The following is a 14,138-nucleotide window of genomic DNA, read 5'->3' on the forward strand; positions in this document are numbered from 1 at the left end:
AAAAGAAAAGAAAGCTTTTTCTGCCTCAATTGTAATGAGATAGTTTACAACTAGACATTTTTACTTTATGACAATCCGCTGGTGTCGACCCTTTCTGCTAAAGATAATCCATAATCTCCCAGCAAAATTGCATTGTTGGATTTGGTTTCTGTGTAACTGGCAACGAATGTGACTTCAGTTCTGTTCAAATTCTGTGAAGATCTGCAATGAATATTGTTCATCCAGCAGGTGGATATGACGTCACGGACTCGGAACATCAGAAAATAACAACATCCAAATCCGAGATTCCGTTTTCTTTTATAGCGCATTAAATTGTATTAACAGTAGAAGGAGCTCGCTCTCGTATTTGAGACAGAAGGTGTTGTGAAACTCTAGATTATTCTCCCTGTAACGGCGCTCCGTGAATGCAGCAGAGACATCTTCTTGTAGTGGTTAAAGTTAGTCCCCCGAAGCGGAGTAATATTGTTAGTATTTACAGTGTGGTTGTTGCATGCTTTCTTGGTACACAAGATCGCGTGTACAGTTCATTAACTCTATCACAGAATTGTCTACTGAGTCCACCTACCATTGTCGATTCCGGTAAGTTGATCATATTATAATGTTCTCTCGTTACTCATTGCCTCTACTATTTCAGCTCGCTCACATGGAGTTTGTCTTTGTTTGCGATAGTTTTTTTTGTATTGTTTCTATGGCGAAATAAACAAATAAACAACACCAATAATATTACATGAGAGCTGAAATACTGCTCGATGTCTTGCATTTTGAAATGCTCAGTGATAGTATTAGAAGAGCATGGACGTTGGACCATCGAAAGAGGCGCAAATATGATGAGAACTGCATTGATTTGGGGTTAACTTATATTGGGAGTAGTGCCTTTCCTCAGCCACAGTGTGTTATATGTGCAAAAGTACTATCTCACAAGTCGATGAAACCTTCACTCTTGTGCAGACATTTAGAGACTAAACATGTCATTTTGAAAAATAAGCCACAGGAGTTTTTTGACTGAGAATTAGGATGACTTTTGAGTAGTAAGACATGTATAATAGCAACCGGTAACATTAATAAGAAGGGCCGAGAAGCGTCTTATATGGTGAGATACTGAGTGGCTAGGGCAGGCAAGCCCCATATTATTGTGGAGGACTTAATTCGTCATTGCTGCCGAGGATATGGCCTGGACAATGCTGGGGGAAAAGGCCCAAAAAACTATACAGACAATGCCTTCATCAAACAACACTGTTTCACAACGCATCAGTGACATGGCAGGAAATGTTTTGAAACAATTAATGCTTGTATACAAGCCAGTGAATTCTATGCTTTACAGCTTGATGAGTCAACAGAAGAGGCGGGCCTGGCACAGCTCCTAGTATATTTCCGTTACGATTATGGGGGGTCAATTAAGGAAGACATCCTCTTCTGCAAACCATTGGAAACCAGGACAACATGAGAGGATATTTTTGAAGAACTGTGCAGCTTTGTGACATGGCGCAAAAGCAATGACAGGGAGACATAGTGGAGTGGTAACGTGCTGCCAAAGGAATGCCGGACAGCTTGAAAGACGTTTTGGACTCTACAGTGAAAATGGTTAACTTTGTTAAAGCAAGGCCCCTGAACTCTCCTGTATTTTCTGCACTATGCAATGATATGGGCAGCGACCATGTAATGCTTTTACAACATACAGAAGTGCGCTGGTTATCAAGAGGCAAAGTATTGCCACATTTTTTAAAATTGAGAGACGAGCTTAACGTTTTTTTTACTGACCATAATTTTCACTTGTCTGACCGCTTGCATGATGACGAGTTTCTCACACGACTGGCCTACCTGGCTGATGTTTTTTCTCACCTGAATGATCTGAATCTAAGATTACAGGGACTCTCCACAACTATATTCATTGTGCGGGACAAAATTGAGGCTATGATTAAGTAGTTGGAGCGCTTCTATATCTGCATTATCAAGGACAACACACAGGTCTTTCAGTCATTGTATGATTTTTTTGTGTGCAAATAAACTCAAGCTTACGGACAATGTCAAATGTGATATAGGGAAGCACCTGAGTGAGTTGGGTGCGCAATTACGCATGTACTTTCCCATAATGGGTGACACAAACAACTGGATTCGTTATCCCTTTCATGCTCTGCCTCCAGTCCACTTACCGATATTTGAACAAGAGAGCCTCATCGAAATTGCAACAAGTGGTAATGTGAAAATTGAATTTCATCAGAAGCCACTGCCAGATTTCTGGATTGGGCTGCGCTCAGGCTCAGTATCCTGCCTTGGCAAATCGCACTGTTAAGACACTGATGCCCTTTGTAACCACGTACCTATGTGAGAGTGGATTCTCGGCCCTCACAAGCATGAAAACTAAATGCAGGCACAGACTGTGTGGAAAATTATTTAAGACAGACTCTCTCCAATATAACCCAACATTGCAGAGTTATGTGCATCCTTTCAAGCACACCCTGCTCATTAACCTGTGGTGCGTTATTCACAGTTTTCGATGAACAAATAAAGTTTTATATGTAAGATGGCTAAATAAAGAGCAAAATGATTTGTGCCCTGGTCCTATAAGAGCTCTTTGTCACTTCCCATGAGCCTGGTTGTGACGACAACTCACACTCATTCTCATGTTTAATAAATGTATCGTACAGTGTGTGTGTGTGGCAGGCTTACAATGATGGCAAAAAACAACATTTGAAAGTGAGCTGACCTTGGTGCTAGAGGGGGGTACGCAGCTAGAGGTTGAATGTTTGAAGGGGTACGGAACTATAAAACGTTTGGGGACCATTGTACTAGAAGAAACTCATGGACAATATGGACACAGATGTAAAAAACGAATACTATATTTTTCAGGTTATTCAAGTATCAAATTACCAAAGTTACCATAGATTTCCATAAATGACCTGTTAATGATCAAAATTACAGAATGTTCTTGTAACTTTGACTGGTATCTTTGAAACCCTAATTCTGATGCTTTGGTCTTGGTCCCATTATCTCCACCTACTGGTAACTTTTTGTCATGACTCTTTTCTGGCATTTTTGCTGTAAATCACTATTAGTTCTACTGATAATCCACACGGTATTATCACTTCTGAGATAAACAGAAATGCACACTACAACAACAGAGCTTACTTTTTGCAAAATAATGTCATTTTCCTTTGTCTACCCACATCAATCAATTGTTTGATCAACCTTAGCAGTAAAGAACGAGAAAAACATTAATATTATCCCCATAGGATGCTTGTTGTGAAATGTAGATGCATGTCTATTTCCAGGCTTTGTGTCCCTTGCTGACAAATAGAGTAGACACAGATGGGTGAAATGTCCTCAGAAGTCATTATCTGTGCTCATGTCCAGAAGTGGCTTCCTTTCATTCCATGTAGAATGGTAGTCATCTAGTGTTCCTCTGTTGCTCTTAATGCCCTCAGCAGCAGGGGGGAACATATGAAAGCCAACCCTTTGGAAATCGAGAGTAGATTCTTTTCATTTGCTTAATTACCTAATTAACAGAAAGCTAATTACTTTGTTGTGTGCATGAGTGCATTTGGAGAGGGTGTTACATAACTGATAGTAATCCTCAATTCATTTGTTTTGAAGCAGCACTCTATCAAGTCGAGGCCTAATCCACAGCACATTGGTAACATCAAACCAACAATATGTCAAAACAATTCAGACAAGACACTTGTGTGTTAGACACCGTTGAGCTAAATATGCCCAATATACAGATACGTTTAGCCGACTATTGGCTGGCTGACTTTGTAATTGTGTGTTGTATTGTCTTTATTATGGATAAACATTTTGAATTAATTTTCACCAATTAGTAGTTTGCCTAGAGAAAGATATGTTTTGTGTGCATTGTGTGATTACTGCTTTGATGTTGCAAAGAGAGAGGGGTGCTATTGTTACTATAAATGTATGCATTACAGTCCTATAATGTACATCAAACTGTGGACATGCTCAAAGTGTGGGAAACTATGCAAAATAAATATATATATACATAATTCCTGTTCCAGGAGAGTGCATCTTATAATCAATTTAAAAACTTGATTAATTTCATTACAAACATTGTCTGATTAATCAGGCAGGTTTTTGTTTTCAGGAACAATACATGTTTATTTCCAGTGCAAAATATTTATGTAATTTTATTTTTAATGTCCTATGTTGGAATAGTTAATGTAGATAATTTCCTATTCCCCGGTGTTTAGGGGTATCCATAGATAGTCTTCTCTGTATTCCTTTTGTTTGTGTTTTGGGTGTAAAGTACTGTACATTTGTTACAACTAATATTGTCTTTTGTTGTATGTTTTCTGCATTGTCTAGATCGGCTGCACGTTTTATTGAATTGACAACATTTTCTATCTAATTTAACACCTTGACTGAGTGGTTTGGACTTCACCTGGACTAAACACAAATCCCACACGTGCATGTTTCTGTGGCTGTGTGAGAGCAGAGCAGAGGACCATTAAACACAACACAGTGGTCTGGTCAAGCAAAGGGCCATACCGTGATTGATGTCTCTCTCCCACGCCTTGGGGCTGCTTGTTTCTCCTCAACTTCTTTACGAGGAGAATATGGAACAGTGGCCCCCACCATCCACCATCACTGGATATCTTAAACCGTGCTAACAATGAGCCTCTAATATGTCATCAGTACTCTTTACTCTATGGCTTTGTGTTTTTCAGGATTATTCAACTATCATTTGATTTTAGGCTTAATGTATGCCTTTTCATTTTCAGCTGCAGAGAGCTGTACAGGTTGAAGGCATGTCTAAATGTTTCATAATTTATATATAATGGCGTAATTGTGTGACTGTTACAATTTACACATTTGATTATTAAAGTAATTATCACTTTCATTAATAGTCTGTGTTTATTGTTTTATCATAGGAGCAATGAGATGGTACTGGCTTCAACTGCTGTCAGAGGGTGGCGCTCTATACCAAAGAAACAGACTTTCCAAGAAAACCCATCAGCCATGCTATGCATTTTAGATGCAGCCATGATAAATTTACTGTCATTTGTAATGAAATGAACGGTGCTTTTCAGACCTTGATCAAGGACACAGAGACTTCAAATATTTTCTCTTGAGGTTAAATTAATGTTGCTTTTCAACGAGTGTTAACTGGACTATTGGACCGACCTGTGATAATTATTTTCTGTAGAGGGCAAATGACAGACTTTTAATTACTGCCATAATGTCTGAACACCTTCAGTGACAGTAAAGAGGGCTGGAACAGGGAAAAGTCCGTTTTCATAGGCTTATACCAGTTATTTAGAGGAAGTAACTAATAATGCACTTTATAATATAGGGGAAGACGTCTGCCACTACAAAATAGTTTCCAACAAAGTTGAGGCCGAGACATAGGACACTTGAACGTTTGCTTGCATTCATTAAAGTTTGTCCCTCTTTCGAACTTTCACCCCTCGATCTCCCTCCTTTCATTGGACAAAGCGCAGAAAAAAGAAAAGAAAGCTTTTTCTGCCTCAATTGTAATGAGATAGTTTACAACTAGACATTTTTACTTTATGACAATCCGCTGGTGTCGACCCTTTCTGCTAAAGATAATCCATAATCTCCCAGCAAAATTGCATTGTTGGATTTGGTTTCTGTGTAACTGGCAACGAATGTGACTTCAGTTCTGTTCAAATTCTGTGAAGATCTGCAATGAATATTGTTTACCCAGCAGGTGGATATGACGTCACGGACTCGGAACATCAGAAAATAACAACATCCAAATCCGCGATTCCGTTTTCTTTTATAGCGCATTAAATTGTATTAACATTAGAAGGAGCTCGCTCTCGTATTTGAGACAGAAGGTGTTGTGAAACTCTAGATTATTCTCCCTGTAACGGCGCTCTCCGTGAATGCAGCAGAGATATCTTCTCGTAGTTAAAGTTAGTCCCCCCAAGCGGAGTAATATTGTTAGTATTTACAGTGTGGTTGTTGCATGCTTTCTTGGTACACAAGATCGCGTGTACAGTTCATTATCTCTAGCACAGAATTGTCTACTGCGTCCACCTACCATTGTCGATTCCGGTAAGTTGATCATATTATAATGTTCTCTCGTTACTCATTGCCTTTACTATTTCAGCTCGCTCACATGGAGTTTGTCTTTGTTTGCGACTGTTTTTTTTTGTATTGTTTCTATGGCGAAATAAACAAATAAACAACACCAATAATATTACACGAGAGCTGAAATACTGCTCGATGTCTTGTTTTATCGCTGTAAGCAGCGTATACCTTTTGAAATGCTCAGTGATAGTATTCGAAGACGAGATACCGCATCTTCTACTTTTCTAGAAGTTTGGTCGGTAGTTGCTCTCTTTATTTTCTCATGTTTGTGACCCCGGGTGAATTGTATTTTCAACAATCTCAAGAGTATGTAAGAAGTGCATGTTATACTTTGAAACCATGCTCTTGGTCAACTAAGTGTTTACACTTTAACTCAACATGAGCTTTTTGAATGTAGAGAGGAAGTTTGAGTGCCGTGATTTCTTTGGACCAAAATCAGGGATTAGGGACTTTTCCCCACGTGCTACCTTCCACAAACTGCAGGACGGACCAGACTCACTGTATAGCTGTGACTCTGACGATTGCGTAGATTTTTACACATTATAATTTCTTATGGTTACAGTAGGAAGCACCATTTTTGATAGTTCAGTTATGTACGTTGGCATAACCTAATGTATACCACGATTTGATAGTTACTGTAGCACTTGCATAGACAATACCACTCTCCTACAGTGTAATAACATTATTGTGGTATAGTGCACTGCAATGGTATTGAATACTATTTTTATACTTTAAACATCTCTATATACAGGGGATATCTTTTGTAGACTTTTCTTATTTGCTACAATTACCATCCCACTTTGAGTTGTTAGTGCTTACCCGTTGGAGGATGAAAGTTTTATATAACTTTTTTTGATTGGGTTGTAGTAGATTATATTCATATTTTTGTGCAAGAATATATTCCACGTTGAAAGTAGAGCAAAGAACTTTGATAAATGACACGTTTGTTATTGTAGTGGTGCTGTACAGCAAAGACCATATCAAACGGTAGTGTTGGAGTTTTTTTTACGAGGTAGTGCTAAGTGTTGCACTAACAGATTAATTTCAACATATTTTGCTTGCACTTTATAATGGCAAGTGTGTTCAGTTATTCTATTTATTTTCTGTTCTATTATTTACATCTTGAACTATATTAAATCACCACTATTGCAAAAAAAAAATAACACACTTTAACTTGCACACAGGGTGTATATCATATTTTAATAATTTTGTATATATAGACCATGATTGTTTCCCTAAAATAGGAGGGAACATAACAAGCACAAAACAGTTAGATCTACATTTTCCTCACAATAAGGGCACAAACCAAACCTGCAGCTGGTGCGCTATTGGAGCTAAAACCATCAAAAAACAAAAGGCAACCGCAGCTTTAACATCTATCGTTGGCAGAGCTCCCTCTTTCTTGCTCTTTGGATTAGTCATTGTCTGAGGGGAAAAAACACTTTTTGTAGGAGAAGTAAAGTAAACAGCCTTGAACAAGCGAACCTTGACAACCCAGATTAAGGAAAACATTGAAGATCAAACAATGCTGCTGCTGCTGGGCTGTTGTCATGAGCTGCCTGAGAGAGAGCTGCAGACTATTTGAACAAGCACTGGGGTTTGTGTGCTCACTTATGCAGAAATGGACCTTCGCAAATGCTGACCCAGGTTTAAAAAGCACAGGGTGAACTTTCTTTGATACTTTCCAGCTCTGGTGTTTTATACAGCCAGTGTCCAGAGAGCCCCAGCCTTTCTTCTCCTGTCTGACAGGAACACACTAACAGTGTCCTCTCAGACTGCTTTATGCCAGATGAAACTACAGTGCTTTCCCTGCCCCCTATTGCAACTGAAAAAATTCACAGTCTGAAAAAAGTATTAAAATCAAGACGGGGTAGTCATATGCAGTTTTATTATTTAGCCTCCTTGAATTCCTGTCCAATCCGTAATGTACTTCTGTGTTATTTTCTAAAGTCCTGATTTTCAGTTTGGCCTTTTTAGTACATACACAGGCGTGTGTTTTGGGTCCTCTGTGCATAATGAGAATTGAGGCTAAATTGGTGAGAAAGTAATCAGTCACTCATGTATTCAGTCTGAGGAGGACTCCCATCCCGGAGTGGGCGGGCTTGCTCTTTCATCTGACTGCTCAGTATTTTGTGAACACACGCTGAAATACCCAGTGCTGGGTACGGAAGGCCTGTAAACTGACTGTGCCCTCGCTAGCAGCTCAAAGATAAGAAAAGTTATTTTGGTGGGAATGAGCTTTCACACTACATCGAGTTTCCAGATTAGGGCTGGTATTAGGGTATTTGCCCTGTCATTATTGTTTTATACAGAGTTACTGTAATGTGAAGTGGTACCACTTATGGATAACTTTCCCTATGTAACTTGTGTATTTAAATATCATCACCTCACTGTTGGAACATTCACATCATGAGTTTGTCATGTGACTCACGCAAGTTTACATTAAAAATTGGTCGTACATGGACAGGAAAGGATGAGGGAATGAATGGTAGGATTGTAAAGCAGCACAAGTGTGACTAGTATACCTACAGTGTTTATTAGTGAGCTATTCCGTTCTAATGGAATGGGTAACAAAGGAAAGCAGGACAATATTTGCAGGGTAAAGGTTAGTGTTGTCCCACTCCCTGTGGGGTGCCCAGGCAGCTGTTGTCTCTCTGCGGCGTGCCCCTGGCACACTGTGCTCTCCATGCCAGGCTGCCAGGCCATTGGTCAGGGAGTGGACGGCTTCAGGTGAGATCCGAGCAGCTCCTCTGTTTCCATGGAGACTGCACACGCTCAGGACGGCCATTAACTAATTCAACCATTAATTACTGTCTTCCTCTGTCATCTGTCCATAAAAAAGGGAGGGTGACATAATGTCACTGGCAACATGGGGAAGAAAGGAAGTGTGACATTTCTTGATGTTGCATGATAAAAAGTTAGTACATTTTTTTTGTACAATTTTCTAATGGACATTTGATTATTTTCACACCTTTTTTTTCAGTGCAATGATTTTTTGCGAAATCATTAGTGCCTATTTTGTTACCCGTTGGCAGTTGTTTGTCTACAATTTAGTATTTATGTCTATTTCATGTTATACTGTACATCATACAGGTTCTGTTGTTTTGGTGGATGCCCACCTGAGACCTAATTACTTTAGTTTCACCTGCTTATCATCAATAATCCATTGAAAGGTGGTCAAATGAGTTCACTTATATACTAGAATGGAAGAGTAATAATGAAAGGGCACTAGACAATTGTGCCATTTCAATGTGTCTACGGCTGCAAACTACACTCTCTGTAGTACTGTTGGTTTGCATTAGATGTGAAAACTTTGCATGTGTGTAGGAGTGTAGAGCGTAGTGACTATGCCTGAAAGTAATGTTTCACTCAATCTACTCATAAAGAAAGCAAATGCTTGTGCAAATCTAAACACCTCTCATATTCAAATATGTACATCTTCCATACATTTTTCTCACACATTCTTTTTTTGCCATAGAGCTGACTTGTCAAACCTCAAGGGCATCTGAGATGTGAGATGTATTTTGGAGATTGAAAGGATATAATGGCAAGCAATATTAACCCCATTAGGTCAGACCCAGGGTTCCACGGGCAGGATCCGCATGGGTAAAGGGAGGGATCCCACACAACACTGTTCCTAGTGGTGAGACTTTCTATGAATGTGACATTTGAAAACACCAAAGGATGCCTGCTCTGATCCAGACTGTTGTGGAGTATTGATCTCGATATTTCAGTAATTTTCTTTTTCACTATACTACTCACCTGTGTGTCTCACAAGTAGGTTGAAGTGGTCACATGTCGTGATATGCACATATAGCCCATATCAACTATTTCACGTCACATATGCATGCAGTGGAATCACTGTATTGAACAGCACCTTCTTGGCTGGGAATAAGACTACAGACACTCCTACATGTTGGCCAAGGTTTTCCTATGCCTGGTGTCCCTGTTGAGGGGTGGCCTTGGTCCCTTCTTTCTGCTCTCCTCAGTGACTCAATACTTATGGCCTTCGTCTCTGTGTTTTTCAAGGTCGATATACAGTGCATTCGGAAAGTATTCAGACCCCTTTCCACATTTTGTTACATTACAGCCTTGTTTTAAAATGGATGAAATAATGTTTTTACGCATCAATATACACACACACACACACAATACCCCATAATGACAAAGTGAAAACAGGTTTTTAGACATTTTAGCAAATGTTTTAGCAAATGTGTGTGTGTGTGTATATATACATACAGTGGGGCAAAAAAAGTATTTAGTCAGCCACCAATTGTGCACGGTCTCCCACTTAAAACGATGAGAGAAGCCTGTAATTTTCATCATAGGCACATTTCAACTATGACAGACAAAATGAGAAGAAAAAAATCGAGAAAATCACATTGTAGGATTTTTTATGAATTTATTTGCAAATGATGGTGGAAAATAAGTATTTATTACAGGCCTCTCATCTTTTTAAGTGGGAGGACTTGCACAATTGGTGGCTGACTAAATACTTTTTTGCCCCACTGTATTAGATAGATATATATATCTATCTATATCACTTATTTACATAAGTATTCAGACCCTTTACAATGAGACTCGATATTGAGCTTGGGTGCATTCTGTTTCCATTGATCATCCTTGAAATGTTTCTGCAACTTGATTGGAGTCCACCTGTGCTAAATTCAATTGATTGGACATTATTTGGAAAGGCACACACCTGTCTATATATAGTACCACAGTTGACAGTGCGTGTCAGAGCAAAAACCAAGCCACGAGGTCGAAGGAATTGTCCGTAGAGCCCCAAGACAAGATTGTGTCTTCACAGATTTGGGGAAGGGTACCAAATAATGTCTGCAGCATTGAAGGTCTCTAAGAACACAGTGGCCTCCATCATTCTTAAATGGAAGAAGTTTGGAACCACCAAGACTCTTCCTAAAGCTGGCCGCCCAGCCAAACTGAGCAATCGGGGAGAAGGATCTTGGTCAGGGAGGTGTCCTAGAACCTGATGGTCACTCTGACAGAGCTCCAGAGTTCCTCTATGGAGATGGTTGTCCTTCTGGAAGGTTCTCCCATCTCATTAGCACTCCACCATTCAGGACTTTATGGTAGAGTGGCCAGACGGAAGCCACTCCTCAGTAAAATGCACGACAGGCCGCTTGGAGTTTGCCAAAAGGCACCTAAAGGACTCTGACCATGAGAAACAGGATTCTCTGGTCTGAGGAAACCAAGATTAAACTCTTTGGCCTGAATGCCAAGTGTCACATAAGGAGGAAACCAGGCACCATCCCTATGTAACCGATGTGAAATGGCTAGCTAGTTAGCGGGGTGCACGCTAACAGCGTTTCAATTGGTGACATCACCCGCTCTGAGACCTTGAAGTAGTTGTTCCTCTTGCTATGCAAGGGCTGCGGCTTTGGTGGAGTGATGGGTAACGATGCTTTGAGGGTGGCTGTTGTCGATGTGTGCAGAGGATCCCTGGTTCGAGCCCAGGTAGGGGTGAGGAGAGGGACGGAAGCTAAACTGTTACACCTACAGCTTGAGAGGATCTGTAGAGAATGGGAGTAACTCCTGAAATACATGCCAAGCTTGTAGCCTCATACCCAAGAAGACTCAAGGCTGAAATTGCTGCCAAAGGTGCTTCAACAAAGTAATGAGTAAAGGGTCTTAATACTTATGTAAATGTAATATTTCATTTTCTATATAAATATATACATTTGCAAGCATTTCAAAAAAATGTTTTGCTTTGTCATTATGGGGTGTGTGTGTGTGTGTGTATATTGATGAGGGGGAAAACAATTGTAATCAATTTTAGAATAAGGTTGTAACGTAACAAAATGTGGAAAAAGTCAAGGGGTCTGAATACTTTCCGAATCACTGTACTCCTATTATTACCTTGGCTGCACAAGCACATTTTTTTTCCTGACAATTATTTAGAATACTGCACTATTTACTTAAATTCTGCATTTCTTAGCAGAATTTCCCTAGTAGAATATGTCCAGCATAGCTTAGAGTTATCCACGCTCCCTTTTGGGTGTTTCACAGGTACGCAGCAAACAGTTTTAAGCAGACATCAGAGGCCCAGCCATATGCTACAATCTGTGTTCAGCTTCCCTTGCGAGACCTCTACACCTGTTTCTCTCAGCTGGCCTATGTGTGTGTTTCTACATTTGTGTACAAGGTCTCTTGCCTTTTTAAAGTAACGATTCACCCAATTTGAATGTAATATTGTTTTTGTGCATCTTTGAGGGATGTCCTATCGAATCCCTGGGTCATTTCACGTTTTCATGTGTATCTGAGCTATTGTTTTTCAAGCAGGCAGAAATTATGCAGTTCTGATGTAGCATTGCGATAAAGCCTCTCTCACTACATTGGAAGTTAATAGGAATCTGACTTTTAGATTGTGTAAATTAGAGGTTGATTTTATGATTTTTCAACGCCGACACCGATTTATTGGAGGACCAAAAAAAAGCTGATACTGATTAATTGGATGATTTTTAAAAACATGTATTTGTAATAATGACAATTACAACAATACTGAATGAACACTTATTTTAACTTTAATATAATACATCAATAAAATCTATTTAGCCTCAAATAAATAATGAAACATGTTACATTTGGTTTAAATAATGCAAAAATAAGGTGTAAAAGTGCAATATGTGCCATGTAAAAAAGCTAACGTTTCAGTTCCTTGCTCAGAACATGAGAACATATGAAAGCTGGTGGTTCCTTTTAACATGAGTCTTCAATATTCCCAGGTAAGAAGTTTTAGGTTGTAGTTATTATAGGAATTATAGGACTATTTCTCTGTACGATTTGTATTTCATATACCTTTGACTATTGGATGTTCTTATAGGAATTTTAGTATTGCCAGTGTAACAGTATAGCTTCCATCCCTCTCCTCGCTCCTACCCGGGCTCGAACCAGGAACACAATGACAACAGCCACCCTCGACGCAGCGTTACCCATGCAGAGCAAGGGGAACAACCACTCCAAGTCTCAGAGCGAGTGACGTTTGAAACACTATTAGCGTGCACCCCGCTAACTAGCTAGCCATTTCACATCGGTTACACCAGCCTAATCTCGGGAGTTGATAGGCTTGAAGTCATAAACAGCTCAATGCTTGAAGCGTTGCGAAGAACTGCTGTCAAACACACGAAAGTGCTGTTTGAATGAATGCTTACGAGCCTGGTGGTGCCTACCATCGCTCAGTTAGACTGCTCTATTAAATCATAGACTTAGTTAACATAATAACACACATAAACATAATAACACACAGAAATACGAGTCTTGGGTCATTAATATGGTCGAATCCGGAAACTATTATCTCGAAAACAAGACGTTTATTCTTTCAGTGAAATACGGAACTGTTCCGTATTTTATCTAACGGGTGGCGTCCATAAGTCTAAATATTCCTGTTACATTGCACAACCTTCAATGTTATGTCATAATTACGTAAAATTCTGGCAAATTAGGCTGCCCAAACTGTTGCATATACACTGACTCTGCGTGCAATGAACGCAAGAGAAGTGACACAATTTCACCTGGTTAATATTGCCTGCTAACCTGGATTTCTTTTAGCTAAATATGCAGGTTTAAAAATATATACTTCTGTGTATTGATTTTAAGAAAGGCATTGATGTTTATAGTTAGGTACAGTCGTGCAACTTTTTCGCAAATGCGCTTTTGTTAAATCATCCCCAGTTTGGCGAAGTTGGCTGTCTTTGTTAGGAAGAAATAGTCTTCACACAGTTCGCAATGAGTTATGTTAGCAGGCAATATTAACTAAATATACAGGTTTAAAAATATATACTTGTGTATTGATTTTAAGAAAGGCATTGATGTTTATAGTTAGGTACACATTGGAGCAACGACAGTCCCTTTTCGCAAATACGCACCGCATCGATTATATGCAAAGCAGGACACGCTAGATAAACTAGTAATATCATCAACCATGTGTAGTTAACTAGTGATGATTGATTGATTGATTTTTATTTTATTTTTATGAGATACGTTTTTAATGCTAGCTAGCAACTTACCTTGGCTTCCTACTGCATTCACGTAACAGGCAGGCTCCTCGTGGAGTG

General features: G+C 39.4%; 1 protein-coding gene and 1 long non-coding RNA gene across 13 annotated transcripts in view; both read left to right on the forward strand.

Moving 5' to 3' along the window:
- Window positions 1-235: 235 nt before the first annotated feature.
- LOC110527875 (uncharacterized) lies at window positions 236-4,849 on the forward strand. The gene is made up of 2 exons (XR_002474170.3): window positions 236-579; window positions 4,315-4,849. It is a non-coding gene; the product is annotated as an uncharacterized LOC110527875 (long non-coding RNA).
- Window positions 4,850-5,479: 630 nt separating this feature from the next.
- LOC110527876 (forkhead box protein P1-B) overlaps window positions 5,480-14,138 on the forward strand; it is a 205,459-nt gene continuing 196,800 nt past the window's right edge. For all 12 annotated transcript variants that reach the window (XM_036983357.2, XM_090240940.1, XM_036983359.2 and 9 more), the window contains exon 1: window positions 5,480-6,030. The gene's annotated coding sequence lies outside the window, so the exon portion shown is untranslated. The remainder of the gene's footprint in view (window positions 6,031-14,138) is intronic.

This window comes from Oncorhynchus mykiss, chromosome 7, assembly GCF_057628025.1.
Source record: "Oncorhynchus mykiss isolate SJ-2025 chromosome 7, ASM5762802v1, whole genome shotgun sequence".
Lineage (NCBI taxonomy): Eukaryota > Metazoa > Chordata > Actinopteri > Salmoniformes > Salmonidae > Oncorhynchus > Oncorhynchus mykiss.